Source organism: Camelus dromedarius, chromosome 25, assembly GCF_036321535.1.
Source record: "Camelus dromedarius isolate mCamDro1 chromosome 25, mCamDro1.pat, whole genome shotgun sequence".
NCBI lineage: Eukaryota > Metazoa > Chordata > Mammalia > Artiodactyla > Camelidae > Camelus > Camelus dromedarius.
The window spans coordinates 9,259,994-9,275,635 of NC_087460.1; the positions used below are offsets into that span (position 1 = coordinate 9,259,994).

Genomic DNA, 15,642 nt, shown 5'->3' on the forward strand with positions numbered 1-15,642 from the left:
TAATCTGAAATTTCTGATGATCACGGCAGTTATGTCTCATTACAAAAGTTCAGAGTATCTAGAAAAATATAAAGACAGAATGAAATTACAGAATGAAGGTACTATTTAGATTTAGATTTTGGTTTTACACACACACACACAGATGAGCGCACATACATTGAAATTATGTTTGTGATTTTGCATGCTGTGTTTTCCCTTAGTGTTTTAACATACGCACATCCCCGTATAATTTAATATTTATTAAAAACATGATTTTTTTTATGGCTGTACAATATCCTACCATTGGTGCTACCATACAGTGACATATGGGATGGATCCATGGACTGCACTGTGTCAAAAGCAGATTGGTTAATGAGTAGAATCTGAAGTCTTGAGAAAGACACCTGGGTTCAGTTCCTGGCCCAACTACTTAATGTCTGAGCTTGTGCAAGGTACTTCTCTGCTACTCAGTTTCCTCATAGGCTAAGAGGAGTTGATAATAGTACCTACCTTACTGAATGCTTTGATACATTTAAAACCCTTAAAACAGCACCTGGCACTGATAAATTGTTTAATAAAGAAAAACAATGATTATTATTTGTACCAAATATTTATTGAATAAATATTTTATATTTAGCCTGTTTTCAACTTTGTACTGTTATAAACAATGGAGATCATGTTTTGGACATAAATCTTTGTGTGGTTTTCTTCTTGCAATTTTTAAAGCCCCAGTTTTAGAGGTGTGATCACTAATCAATGAAATGTATACGTTTTTGGACTTAACTGAAAACGTGAGTAGTGCATGAAAATATCTCTTTAAGACCTTAATAATTCTAAAATTCCTCATTATCAACTGTTAATTTGGGATATTGAGGTTTCACAAAGAGAAATAAAAAGAGTCTGAAAACTTGGATTATGGGTCTAGTTCTGCAGCTTGCTAGCTGAATTAACTAAAAACCCTACAAGCTGTCTAAGCCTGTTTCCGTCACCGTGTAGAAATGTCAAAAATAAATAAAGTGATAGTAATTACCTTTTTTGGAGAGTGTACTCTGCTTTAAGACCTTTTATCATGATCTCAAACCATAATACAACCAGGAGATGTTTTTAACCTCCACTTTATGGGTGCGTTTGCTGAAACACTGTAAGGGCAGATAACTTGTCAGTGATGACAGGCACTTTCCTCTTATCTCCATGGCCCACTGTCTCCATAACCTCTAAAGGACTGAAAGTGTCATTTTATTATTACTGTCTATGAAAGGTTCTGCTAATTTTCCTAATGTGACTGTCACTTCCAAAATGAGACCACTAGGGGGCAGCAGGAACCATTGTAACCTTTTTATACAACTGGAATCTGTAGGAGGAAAGAAAAAAGGAGAAAGAGGGAGGGAAAAACAGAGAGAGAAACAGAGGGAAGAGACTGAGACAGAGGAAGGGAGGAGGGAGGGAGGAGAGAGAACACCAGGAATAATAACTGGGGTGGGGAAGGGTCACAGGTCTGGTGTGTGAGTGTGTGTACATTTTTGAGTAAAATTTTAAAAAGTTTTCTGACAGTGTTTAGAAAAAAAATCACCTTTTGTCTTGAGAGCTGTTTTATTAAAATTCCCATGAGATGGTGTAAAATTAGTTAACTTCGAGCTTGAGGTTCACTCAGTTACCATTTTCTTGATGATACTCAGTTCTCCAAAATGCAGTCTGTTTGTGCTGCCTGGAGGGGTAAGAGGGATGTGGGTTTTGCAGTTGTGCAGAACTGTGTTAGTATTTTGCCTCCGTGACTTCCCAGCTTTTGTGAATTTGAGTCAGTATTGTTCGCTCTTAGTCTCAGCTTCTTCGTATGTGTAAAAGCAGACATGACAGCACCACTCTTGCAGGGCCGTGTTGGCAATGAAATTGAGACACCTTGCAAAATACCGTGGAGTGGACTCAGGAACGCTAGTATCTCTGGAGCGGACTGATTAAGGGGTAAACATGGGCTCTTGAGAAAGACACCTCGGCTCGATCCTGTCTTGTGTCACGTCCTTCACGTTTGACCTGGGCCAGTATTTACCTCCCTGCTCCCCACTTACCTCTGCTTCCTGATTCCACTGGCACTTAGCAGGTGCTCAGAACCTGTTGGCGCCTCCTGATATTTGAAGACCCACAACTCATAGGGTGTTTAACAAGGTGAAAGTTAATTTCTATGAAAAGTTTTAATAAATAGCTCTTTAAGAAAATGTTTTGCTAATTTTCTGGAATACATTCTGAACGTTCTAGACTCGTTTTCTAAAGCTTCTTTCAGAGCATGGATTGAAGTAGTCGCTAGAGGGCCTTCTTGGCTGGGGGGGCAGCGGTGGTGAAGGCAGGGAATAGGGGGGAGTGTATTTTTTGCCATTAGCCTCAGAGTTTGGAAGTGGCTCTTGGTATTTCCTGTTTGGATCTTGTTAAACTCCTTTGGACCTGTGTTCCTTCAATGGCGTACAGCCAGAAGTCTTTGTTATCCAAAGGAAAGTAGTTTGATAGGGACCCCAAAATTAGATAGTCAGGATAGTTTTAACATTTTAACTTGTCTGTTCTCTTTTACCTTCAGACCCTTATGGAAGTGAATCCAACTCCTTCATTTTTAAATAACTTTTTATTTAGATACAATTTTAAACGTACAGAAACATTGCAAGTTTCTGAACAAGGAATGTATGTATGTCCGAGGAACTCCTGGATGCCCTGTCCGCATTCATCGGTTGCTTATGTTTTGTCCCACTTGCTCTCTCTCTTTTTTCTAAACCACTTGAGAGTAAGTTGCAGATGTCATACCCCTTGTTACTAGATAAACTGAGGCATATTAACAAAATTTCAAGGGTTTGAGCAAAAATCAGTTCAAATTGGGCAGTGCCAAACCAGAACGCTTCACTGACAGGAGCTGGGGAGAGACGTATGTACTTAGAGAAAAGGTAAAAGCGAAGCAGGGAAATTATTCGATTGGCTGTAGCTGAAGCTTTGCCTTATTTGGAAAAGACTCGTTGGCTGTTTGTGGTAGCTTGTCCTGGTTTTGATTTCTTAACGCTGAGGCCCGTCCAGACTCAGGTTTTAGTTTGCTTGTATAGGCTGCTATGTAAGGTGTTAGCACCACCTCAGTCTCATGCCTCCGTGTTTAATTAATTTAATCCCTGCAGGGGCAGAAAATTTTTCCCTCCTTCCCTTCTAGGTTCTTTGGCTGGTCTGAAAATTATGTTGATGTAAGACAAATTAACAGGACAAAAACAAATTTAGTTTCATAAGTATGTGATTCCCATAAAAATGTGTGAAACCCAAAGGCAGTCAGGTAACTGGGGCTTTTATGCCATCCTGGCTAAGGAGTGGGGTATGGCCCTGGGGCTTGAAAGGGGAGGAGAGCAGATGTCTGGTAATTAGATGTTTGCCCTGCCATGTAGATAAGTCCTTCAGATAAAAAGTTATCTCTGGAAATAGCTCGCTTTCTGGCAGGCCCCCATTTAAATTCTTTTAAACAGTTAACCGAGAGGTAAAAGTTTTTCTCCAGTTGGCTGGATCTAGATTACCTTCAGCTCAAAATAATCCACATGCCAAAGTGGTACTTTTACGGGCAACCTATTCTGCTCCCCTTCACATTCTTTACCGTTAAATACGTCAGAATTTATTCCCTAGAAACAAAGACATTCTCTTACACAACCACAGTACAATGACCGTATCAAGAAATTTAACGTGTGTTCAATACTATTATCTAAGCCACAGTCCATATGCAAGTTTCATCAACTATTCCTGTAATCTCCTTTATAGCTATCTTCCAGGATCACAATTTGCATTTAATTGTCAAGTCTTTCTGGTCTCTTTAAACTGGAATGTTGCCTCTGTATTTATTTTGCTTTTTGACCTTGACATTTTTGAAAATTATAGGTCAGTTATTTTGTGGAATGTCTCTCCATTGAAGCTTCTCTGTTATTTCCAGATGATTAGATTCAGGTTATGCAGTTTTGGCAGGGAAATCACAGAAATCATGTCCTGCTCTCAGGAGACCCCTGCATCCATTGTTTCAATATATTTTATAACAATAGTTGTTAGATCAATTGATTCATTATAAAGCATGTTATCTAAACTTTCTCACTTCTATTTTCTTTTTTTTCCCCTGTAAAACATAGGATCTGAGTGTTGGTAAAGAACTCTGACCTCATCCTCTTCCACCAGATGTGGATCTCCTTCTCAGCATTCTTGACAGAGTGACTTCTGCTCTGTGCCTTCCTGTGATACTGTGATTTATGATAAATATCTATTTGGACTTGTCCATGGTTCGTGGCACGCAGTGCCTAAAACCTTTGCAATTTCCCAAGCAATAGAGCTATAGAGCATCTTTTGTTTCCAGTTCCTGAAATAGCTCCAGAGCCATAAAGGTGAAAAATGCTCACCTGTACCAGTGTATTCTAGAGGATGCAGACAAGCAGCCAGATGAAGAGGTGCACAGAGCAAGGTCCATAGGGATCCAGAGTGCAGAAGTGTCTGTCCCCATGGAACTGGGGTGCACCACCGTCCCAGCATGTGGATGTGTGGAGGCTCTCCAAACTCCATCCTGGTGGGTTTTTATGGAGGCTTCTTCAGAGAGGCATGGTGAATTGAATCATTTGCCATTGGTGATTGATTCAACCTTCAGCCCCTTTCCCTTCCCTGGAGGTGACAGAAAAGTCTCTACCCTCGAATCATGATTGGTTCCCTTGCCAACCCTCCTTAGGGGCTTCCAAATGTCACCTCATAAATATAGACTCAGGTGTGGTTAAAAGGGGCTTGTTACAAGTAACAAAAGGCAGGCGACACTCTTTGTCCACAGGGGATTAAAAAGTGTGTGTACACGTATGTGTGCCATAACGTCACATTTGGGGGGCAAGTATTCTCCATGATACAGTTTTTCTACTGAGTTGTGTTCCTTTCTTTTTCTGCACGGTCCCCACTTTGGCATGTGTTTTGATTGGAGCCCTGCTTGTTTCTCACGTTCATCAAACTTGCTAAGGAGACTGAAGCGTCTAACCTGCGACAGTAACTCTCCGTGTTTGCGGATTAGTAGTTGTAAATTCAGTGCCACGCTTCTGTCAGCTCCCAGACTCCTTAGAAATTAAGATACTTCTGTCTGGTACCATGGTTTTACATTCAATAATCTTTGCTTTACACATGTTCATTAAGGTGTAATGAACTGGAGGGCTTTTTTTTTTTTTTTTTTAAAACAAGTTCATATCTGTTTCCTGTGTGGGCTGCCCCCCTCCCACTTTTTAAAAAAATTTTTCTACATGACATGTCTCTACTACTCAGGGCAGAAGGGTGTAACTCAGGGAGGATGAACCTTACTTTTCTCCTGATGGTCACAGTGAGTAAATGCTTCCTGTGGCTCGGAAGTCTGCCCTTGAAGCTTTCTTTCAACCTATTACCCCATCAAAGATAATGGCTTTTATCCCATCTCCTGTTTCTCTGGGACCACAAACCACCCCCTAGAAATATAATGAACTCCCAGTACCATCAGTCCTGACTGCATCTTGAAAAATTTGAACCTTCTGTCCTCTGCTAAAAATTGATTGCCTTTCTCCTCCACCCAGGTATCGCCTCTCTGAGAAGGGAGGTGAATTCTGGGTTCCCTGTCTAATGCTGGTCCTCAAGAGGTTGGAAGAGTGAGCTGTCTTTTCATGGATGATGATGAGGATAAAGAATAACCCATACTACAGCCATTTCCTTCTAGGCTTTATGAATATATAAAGTCAAATCTACTTCACCAATTTAAAGATTAATTTTCTTTGAAAATCTCCAATCTTCTACTTGAAAAATTAATATTTGAGTCATAATCATAAAATTGGTCTTAGTCTATAAAATTCACCACTCTCTTGTTATGCTGAGAGAACTTCTTTGCTGTTCCCCTGCTCTGAGATATCACACAAATCTTACATTAACTAACAATGAAGGATACAAACGTGTATCCCATTTCACTAATCATTAGTTTTTTGTGTGACCAGAGGGGAAAATGTCTGTCTTCCTTACCCCGAATGTAACAACATATCAAATAACACATATTATTACATCCGTTCCATCTATTCTCAGTGCACTGATGATTGTTTTGAGTAACTTCTGATCTGAGTGGCCAAATCCTGTCTCACCCCCTGCCCCCACCTCTTCTTTTCTGTCACCTGAAGATGCTGTTCTGTTCTTTCAGGTTTCCCTTTCTCGAGTTAGCATTCTGACTCAACTGTTCCTCCCACTATCATCCTGGCCATCTTCCTAAATTCCAGTAAGTCAGTGACTCTTGCGAAATATGGCAACGGGACACCCCACACATGTATCTAATCAGTGGGGCTAAAGGCTTCTTTTATCCTGAACTCTCTCCTTCACTGATGCAGCCTAAGGTGAAGGAGCTCTTTTGGGTAACTATGTCATTCTTTCGACTTGCTGAATTTGCATCTATTAGAAATCGTAAGGTCGTTTGGACACAAACTTCTATTATTAAGTCAGATATCACCAGTCCTATGCAGCTGTATATCTGAAGTCGATTTAGCAAGCTCACTTTTAGAGCTTTGCGTTTATGCATCCTTAGCCCCTTAATTTTAACTTGTCAACGACCACAAATCCTGATTCTGAAGTGTTACAGCAATAACTTTTGGTTTAGTTTCATGGAAAAATTGGAATACCATGCTTCTTTTGTCTTCATCAAAACATTAATTAAAATATTGAAAATAGCACCGGGTTCAGTAGAGATTCCTGGGCACGGCAGTGGGAATTTCCTTTCAGGTTGAAAATGATACATTTTAAAGTTCTCTTTAATTATGCATCAAACAGGTGCTCAACCAGGTTTGGACACATCTAACTCTGCAGATGTCTTAACCAGGGGTCACAGGGATCACCACTTGTCAGTTAAATTCAAAAGATATTTTTGATTTAAGTAATTTTTAAAAAAATATTAAAATACCCTAGGGTAGGTCATGCATTCTCCATTCAGCTATAATCCACATCTTTTACTCCTAGGCTAGTTTAACAATATAATACCTATCTACCTAGACTCTTCCGGGCATTTGCAACCCTATCTCCGTCATTCCACGTAGGGTGAAGAAGCTTAAAGAGAATGCTACCTTCATGCTAAAAATGAGAAAAACACAGAAATCTACAGAACTTCCATATCTGAAGGAGAGCCATCTGCCTCTGGGGACAGGCAGGGAAACCTGTCCGGCTCAAGAGCGTGCAATGATGCAAAGAGAGGTCTCCTCCCACTGGGAAGGGTGGAAACTCTCTCCATGCAGGACTCCTTATAGATCCAAGTCAGGATTTGGCTGCCATGGTGGGGGATGCGGGGCGGGTGGGGGAAGTGGGAGGAGATGGAGGAGGGAGGAGAGAGCCCCATCCGGGAGGCCAGCTGCAAGAATCTTTCCTGAGTTGGAGGCTTCTCCTCCCTCCAAGGGGCAGCAGCTGATTATTGCAGGGGGAGGAGCAAGACTGCGGAGAGCGATAACCCCAACCCCGGGAAGTGCAGGCACACAGGACCCGCTCTGAACTGAGAGCAGGGCGGACACACTGAGGAAGTCCCTCAGGCTCCTCAGACCCCACGCGAGGCACAGGCTAAAGACAGCCCCCCCTCCGTGGTCTGGGATGCACTGAAGGCTGTTGGAGCGAAACAAAACCTCAGTCCAGCTCAACTAGTGAGTACGGTGACCTATTCCCAACACTAACGCCCAAAGGAAAAAGACGTGTGTCTATTCAGGGCACGAACACAGCTGACCTCAGTTTTTTCTACACTTAATATCTAGCATTCAGACAAAAGTTATGACACACACACAAAACCAAGAGAAATAATCCATTGCCAAGAGACAAAGCAATCCACAGAGCCAAATTTAGAGATGGTCCAGGTGGTGGAGCTGTTACACAGGAGCTTGCATACAGCTATGATTAGTAGGTTAAAGATGTTCTAAAGGTTTGTCAAATGCTTTCCTAAAATCTAAATATAATACGTGCTGACCCTCTGCATTCAGCTGCCACTTCAGGAGTCTCTCGATGAGGTTGTGTCCCTTTTCTCTTTGAACCTGTTCAACCTACTTCATTAGAACCTGGTCCATGAAGTTTATTAACCCAGATTTCTTCAGGCTGCTCATCTTGTTTGTTCTGTTAATTCTCTGATTTCCCTCACCACTGGGTACAAGTACTCCTCGAGCATTCTATGTGTAACTTCAAAAAAATTACTGATTTGATTTGATTGTCATCGCTTCTGCTTTTTCTTCTCTTTACTTTCTAAATCATTTGACGTTATTATTTCCTGGTTTCCATATTTTTTATCTTATACCAACATGTTTGGTTAGTTCTCTCTCTGGTTCCAGTTCCTGAAACTTTTCTAGGCTCTTAATCTTTGCTGTAATTTCCCCCCATTTCCTATTACTTTTCCTTATGTATTTTGGAGCTACCACCATGGATCACATCAATGTAACAATTATAGTTCCATCATTTTAATATACTTAATTTGTTCTAGAAGTCAGCATCATTTTATTGTTAAAACTTAGGTTCCATAAGGCTGAGTAGAGAGAGGAATTTTTGTTTTAGATGAGCCTTTTGAACTTCCCAAGTGAGCCCAAGAGATTCCCTAAGGTTCCCATATATTTAGCGGCTACGTGCGTTAGGAGCTAAGTATACCTTTATTTAAATATATACACTCCGGAGAAAATGGGTAGTGTTTTTGGGGCTTGCTGTCTTTGTCTTCTTATCTCAATAATGCAGTTCTATTTAGTATATTGCGATTGTTGTTCTTAAAGGAGATTCTTTTCACTTGGAAATATGATTCTGCTGATTTACCACCTGTTGATAGATTGTGTGCTTTGTGATTTTAATGGATAGAATGACTTTGCTGATTCTTCTCTGTTCTGAACAGTGATGAACAATCTTGTTTTCTTCTTGTGGGGAGGGAAAGGTAATTAGGTTTATTTACTTGATTAAAAAAATTTTTTTATGGAGGTACTAGGGATTGAACCCAGGACTTTGGGCACGCTAAGCACACGTTCTACCACTGAGCTACCCCTCCCCCCTTTTAGTCTGGTTTACCCAGTCATTTCTACTAATAAGTCAAGGCTGTGGGTTTATCATCCTTAGAAAATCATATTACCAGCCTGATTTAACATACAGTTCAAATCACACAAATACTTAAGTAGCATGTTCAGAGTATAGGCTTCATGAAGGCAGGAATCATATCTTTTGTTCACTGCTGTATCCATCACCTATGCTTGTAATAGTGCCTATCACCTGGATAGGCCCTCAATTAATTATTTTTGTTGAATATATGTTTTTTTTTGTATGTGTGAGTGAATCAACCTATGCTTGCCAAATACTATGCTAAGCATTTTATAATTTATTCTCATTTAATCCTCCCGATGGTTTTGTGAGCAGGCAGTGTAGTCCCTTCTTTACAGATGAGCACACTGGCACTCAGGTAGGTAATGTACCTCGCCTAACATAGCTAGGTTAGGGCAAAGCAAATAAAAAGATTCAAACCAGGTCTTCTGACTCCCAGTCAGCGAGTTTTTGTATTAAACTGCACTATATTAGAAAGCTGAAGGTGGCCCTCTGGAACAACAAAACCATCAACATTTATTGAGTACTTTTCTTTAAGCCAGATGTTGGGCCAAGTACTTTATATGTTTAAGCTCACTTAATTCCCCCAACTGCCCTTTTTTGGTAATAGTATTTTCATTAACCCAAGTTTACTAAGGAACTAAGATTTGAAGAAACTTAAAGGAACTTTCAGCCTTCTTCCTCGTTTCTGTTATGTCTTGTTCTCCAGATCCTTTGTTGGGGTGAGGGCAGAAGAGAGATGTTTTGTCCTTACCCTCCTGACTCGAGTTTATGACCCCTTGCACGCTGAATCTTATTTTCCTGAAGTGGTGGTACAAGCTTGTCTTTGCCCTAGCTAGCAGATTTTTCTATGCTTGATTCTTGTCCATATGAAATATGGTGCCCAGTGGCTCCTTCTCACTCAGCTTACTTCTCTGACCCTCACAGGGTTTGTCAAGTTCACAAACCTTGATGTGCAGTGTTTGGGATTCTCTGATCTAGTCCTGGTGAATTCTGGACGCAGTTTTAACACCCCTTGGCAAGCTCTAGATTCTTGATGTTGAAATTCATTTCTCTTTCAAGTCCTGCATGATCAAAGGACACAGTGTTTAAGAAACAGGCAGATGTGGGCTTCAACTCAGATTCTACTTTTTCTAGTCTGATGAAACTGAGCAAATTACTTACCCTCTCTGAGTCTTAGCTTACACTTTTGGAAAATGGAGTTAATACTGTCCACCTGAAATGGTCACTGTTAGGATTGAATGAAAAAAGTTTGTGGGGAGGGACAGTGTCTGTTACATAGGGAGTGCTCATTGCACAGCAGTTTTTACCATAGCTTGCATTACTGTGATTATTACTGTTTAGAGGGAGGTTGGCTGGACCCAAATTGTTGTCTTTACTGTTCTTAGCACTATAGGCTACTTGTCAGATCAGACGAGTCAAAATCATCTACCTGCACAATAATTTCCTGACAAATGGGCCTCCCTTTTCATATATCCATGTTTTCAGTTATACTGAATCAGCTGACTGCTTAATCAAAGACCTTGGGGAGATGGCTGGAAGGAAAAGAGATTTTAAGTATCAGAAGAGAGGCCTTTCGGGTTCTTTTAAAATTTAAATTATATAATTCCTTTAATGTTGCAACAGCTCAACATTTTATTATTGTTCACTTTTCCTTTTGTTTGAAGCCATCATGACTGTTTTAAAGATTATTTTTTTCTTATAGAAGGAAATGTATGTACATTTTGCAAATAGATGCTTTGTAATTTCAATAAATGTTTAATGTATTTAATTGTAAAACCATCGATTGATAGACACCATGCCATTGTTCACATGTAGAGAGCATGATAACAGAGATATAACAGGTTTTCTGTACCTGGCGTACAGCTTTATTGCCTAATTAAGTTTTTTTTCCCCTATAATTTTAAAAATATGCCTTTAAATGTTGGTTCAGGAGGGAAGATCTCTGTGTAAAACCCTAATTGCTGTCAAGGAAAACACAATTTTCCGGCCAACTTAATATAACCACACAGTTCTACATTCATGTGAGGTGTGTACAGAAGCAGCTCTGTACTGTAACACTGAGAAGGAAAGTTTTGGTCAAGCTGGTGCCTCTGGATTTTGACTGTAGTTACATAAACATTGACATTTTTGTGACTAATGGCCAGGAAAACAGCTACTCACAGCAAAAGTTCCGGGTTAGTGTTGTTCACTTACTGGCCCAACAGAACTCAGTTTACCATCTAATTCTTTCAGTGATTTGAACTGGGAGGTTTCAGAGGCAACTGGGGAAAAAGATGTGGGCAACTAAGCTCATGATCTTCTGTACCAATTCCCTTGTGCCTGATCATCGTGAAATTAAATAAGGCTAAGATTACGATCTGTAGCTAGGGACACACCTGAAAAGGCAGTTGTCTGTGGAAAGAATGAATACATTGACTTTCATGTACCGAGTTATACAAGACTGACCACAGATTATTTCTTGATGGGAGATTTTTGATTGGCGTGTGGTTAAAGGGGTTGGCACAGGGTCACCCTTTGTGTAGAAGTGAGGGGTGGTGGTGTAAGGAAGTGCAAACAAAAGGGAAATGAGAGACATTAAAGAAAAACAAAACTGTGTTAGGATTTGACCTTGGGTCGGTCCTTTGTACGGTAAGTCTTTCATTCTCAGATTTAGGTTTAAAGTATCGAAATTATTAGAAAACACAGAGATTTGTGAATTAGTATATTTTCAAACTTCTGTACATAGCACAGAGGAAACATATTTTAAAGATTAGTGTTAGAAATTTTTTAAAAAAGCAAGTGATTTATGAACTGCTAAAAAGTAGTTGACTAGTGTATATTTTTAAATTTTCTATATCTAGAAGTGTGAAATAGTGTATATAAAAATACCTAACGTGGGTCAAGCATTCTTTTTATGCATGTTTTTCCCTGTCATATACACATTTGCACTCAGCAGTTTAGAAATTCTCATTATCCAATTTAATCCTTATAATAGGACATGAAGTAGGTAGATCAGACATTGTTAGCCTTTTTTCCCAGCTGTGTGTCAAATCGGCTAAGTGGCCTTGTCAAGTTACTCATAGCTAGTCTATGTTCGGTCTAGCCATAAGGACATACACTCTGCACTGTTTTTAATCTCAGATTCATTTCTGCTACATCACACGGACCATAGCAAAACAGAATGTGTAATTCATGTTTTTACTAGTTTAATTACATTTAAGATTGTGAGACATGAGATGCTTAAAGAGTAATAGAAATCCGTTCCTTCCTTGTCAGGCTCTTAACTGTCACCTGCATTTTGCCACATTTAATTCACAACCTAGGGCTGTGGTTATAATGAGACCTAAAGGGTTAAACCAGTCATCTAAAAAGTAAAACGCAAGCTCCAAAGTATGCCTACTTCACAGACATGTTATCTGTGCTTATAAACAGTCAGGATGTCAATGCCAAATCAAGATACAAATGCCAAATAGTGGTTAATTGTATTTCTCTGACCATACACCAGTCTGACAGCTCAACTGTAACCGTCTCCTTATTTGCCCATCTTCACGTGCTCATTCTGTCAGTCCTGGAGCACCTTCCGTCCTTCAGTCATTTTTTGGATCTTCTATGTATAATCCTCTCTCTTTTCTGAACAAAATGAGGGCTAACAGTTGGTTTTATGAGGAAAGTATTCATATATCTCTCCCTTTTGAAAGTAGCTAAAAATCATAAAATATTAAGGTTTGAAGGGTCATCTGGTCTGACAGTCCACTTTAGGAATCTCCCTTTTCTTTGTCCCTGTCAAGTCCTATGTTTAGACATACCCCATGAAGAGAAGCTTACTCCACAGCCCTTTTCAAATTTGAACCTGTCCTTTAGATTTTGAATTCATTGGAAAAAAAATTTTCTCCCTGTCTTTTTTTCACACTTTGTCAGTCCTACCCTTAGGATAACATAGAAGTCTTTTCTGTTTCCTAGATCTTTGCATGTCTGTACTTAGATGTCATACATACCTTCTCTGCTTCGAACAAAATAGCAGTCACTTCTTCAAACACTGGTCATATAGCACGAAGTCCCTTTTTTTTTTTTCGTGTTTATTCTCCTCCAGACATAGTGCTTCTGATTTCCAGAGCTCATCTCTGGGCTGTAAAACAGAGCCATAAAATGAGCCAGGATAAAGACAGGCATTCAGATTTAAGGGACATATATATCTGAGTTTTCTAAAGGGGAGTGGTGAGTTGCTTGAGATTTTGGCATGAACAGAGGTCAAACAAAGGACTTTTAATTCTGGCACTCTTTGGTTCTAAATGACTGGAATAGAAGAGGGCATTAAGATGGATACTGAAAATAAATCCCAATTAAACTTAGAGAGGTACAGAGTGGTATGAGAATTCTTGGAAACCTAGAGGCTTATAAATATAGGTACTGGAGAAACTGCAGTATACATAGGACTAATTCTAGAGCTTGAATATCTAAATACCTAGTTTATCCATCAAGATCTTATTTAGCCTCTACAAGTAATATGTGTTTGTTTTTAATATGAAGGTGATAAATCATGTCATTGTTTAAAATTCTAAGGCATACCAGGCAGGCACAAACCTGAATTATGACTTTGAAGCTTTTTAACTGCAACATTTAGAAACCCAGCTCAGCTTGTGGAAAACCATGGGTATATTTTGGTTTGGCTTGAAGCCTTCTTTTCATCTTCCAGGTCACTGAGTGCAAAGGAAAAAAAAAAAAAAAAAAACCCAACACTGTAAATATTTTTGAAATACAGATTTATTTTCCCCTCTTGCAAAACTAAATTGAATTATTTGATTTTGTCCAGGAGATCTAGTTTGTTCTAAGACAGGAGAGCAACAATCCTGAAAAAATGTTTTTCAGACTGATTTCAAACATGAGACTCTGTGATTCTCAAGGAAGTCTTATCAGAAACTGAAAGATGACAAAAGAGCTTTTCATTCGCAACGCTTTTTCCAGCATTAGGGCTGGGCCTCCTCTTTCCATACTGTTGAAAGTTTGGTCAGTATGCAAACACTGCCCATCCTTAGTTTTGCCTTTGCAAAAAAGACTCTCAAAACTTCCCACCTGTAGTGGATAAAAGAATATCTAGGTATTAAAAATCGAGTTCCAGTGTTGGTTTTGCTTTTATCTTACATGTTACTTTAACCTAGTGAATTTTTATTTTTTCACCCCTCTTGATCATGGATAATAATTCCTACAATCCACAGATGCTGTTAGTACCAATGGAAATAATGTGTGTATGTGGAAACACTTAAAATAAATCTGTTCATGAAAATGGAAAAGTAGTATCATCCATCCAGGGCTCCTAGGGTGGTGGTAAGGACAGAGCTTTTGTAGAGAAGATCCTAACTTGTACCAGTCTTGTCAGTCTTGGAGGACTGGTGGGTTTGGCACAGTCTAGCTGTCTGAGGGAGAATGGAGATGGTGGCTTTGGCAGGTAGATGACATAGGTCCCCTTCCTGGCTTAGAACAGAATAAGCAAATGGAAAAACAAACAAACAAACAAACAAAAAAAACCAAAAACCCCAGCTCTCAGCTTCCCCCAGGGGAGGACAAGTCTTGATACATGTACCCAGTGTCTCATCTTCTCTGGGCCTACTGGGGAACTGGCATCTGTTTTGTCAGTTTTGGAGCTCTGATGGGTCTAGCCACTGAGGAAGATTGGAAATGGTGGTGTGGACTGTTAACAGCGATAAGATGTTTTATGTAAGACAAATATCATATAATATCATTTATATGTGGGATCTAAAAAATGATACAGATGAACTTATTAACAAAACAGAAATAGGCTCACAGACATAGAAAACAAATTTATGGTTACCAAAGGGGGAAGGTGGGAGAGGGATAAATTAGGAATATGGGATTAACAGATGCACACTGCTGTATATGAAATAGATGAACAACAGGGACCTATGTTCAATATCTTATAATAACCTATAATGGAAAAGAATCTGAAAAAGAATATATATATAAAATATATAAGAAAAAAATATAAAACTGAATCACTTTGCTGTATACCTGAAACTAACACAACATTGTATATCAACTATATACATCAATAAAAAAACTTAATGTACAGACTTTCACAAGCGAACAAAGAAACTAAAAGACCAAATGATGTTTGAGAAACTAGATATCCACATACATAAGAATGAAATTGGATCCTTATATTACACTTTATACAAATATTAGCTCAAAATGGGTTAAAGTCTTAAACACAAGACTTAAAATTATAAAGCTCCTAGAAGAAAACACAGAGGAAAAGCTTCATGACATTGGTCTTGGCAATGATTTCATGGATATGATACCAGAACACAGGTACCCAAAACAAAAAATAGACAATTGTGACATCAAACTAAGAAGCTTCTGTACAACAAAGGAAAAAATCAACATAGTGAAAAGGCTACCAAGGGAATGCCAGAAAATACTCACAATTCATATGTCTGATAAGATATTAGTATCCAAAATATGTAAGGAATACCTAGAACTCAAGAGCAAATAAGTAAGTAAATAACCTGATTTTTTAAAAAATGGACAAAGGTTTTTAATAGATATTTCAAATGAAAAGAAACTGATACTAATCATTAGGGAAATGCAAATCTAAAGCACACAGAGATA

The 15,642-nt window shown here is 39.1% G+C and overlaps 1 long non-coding RNA gene across 7 annotated transcripts in view; it reads left to right on the forward strand.

The window, feature by feature from the left end:
• Positions 1–15,642, forward strand: part of C25H12orf60 (chromosome 25 C12orf60 homolog) — a 72,569-nt gene that overhangs the window by 30,478 nt on the left and 26,449 nt on the right. The window lies entirely within an intron of this gene.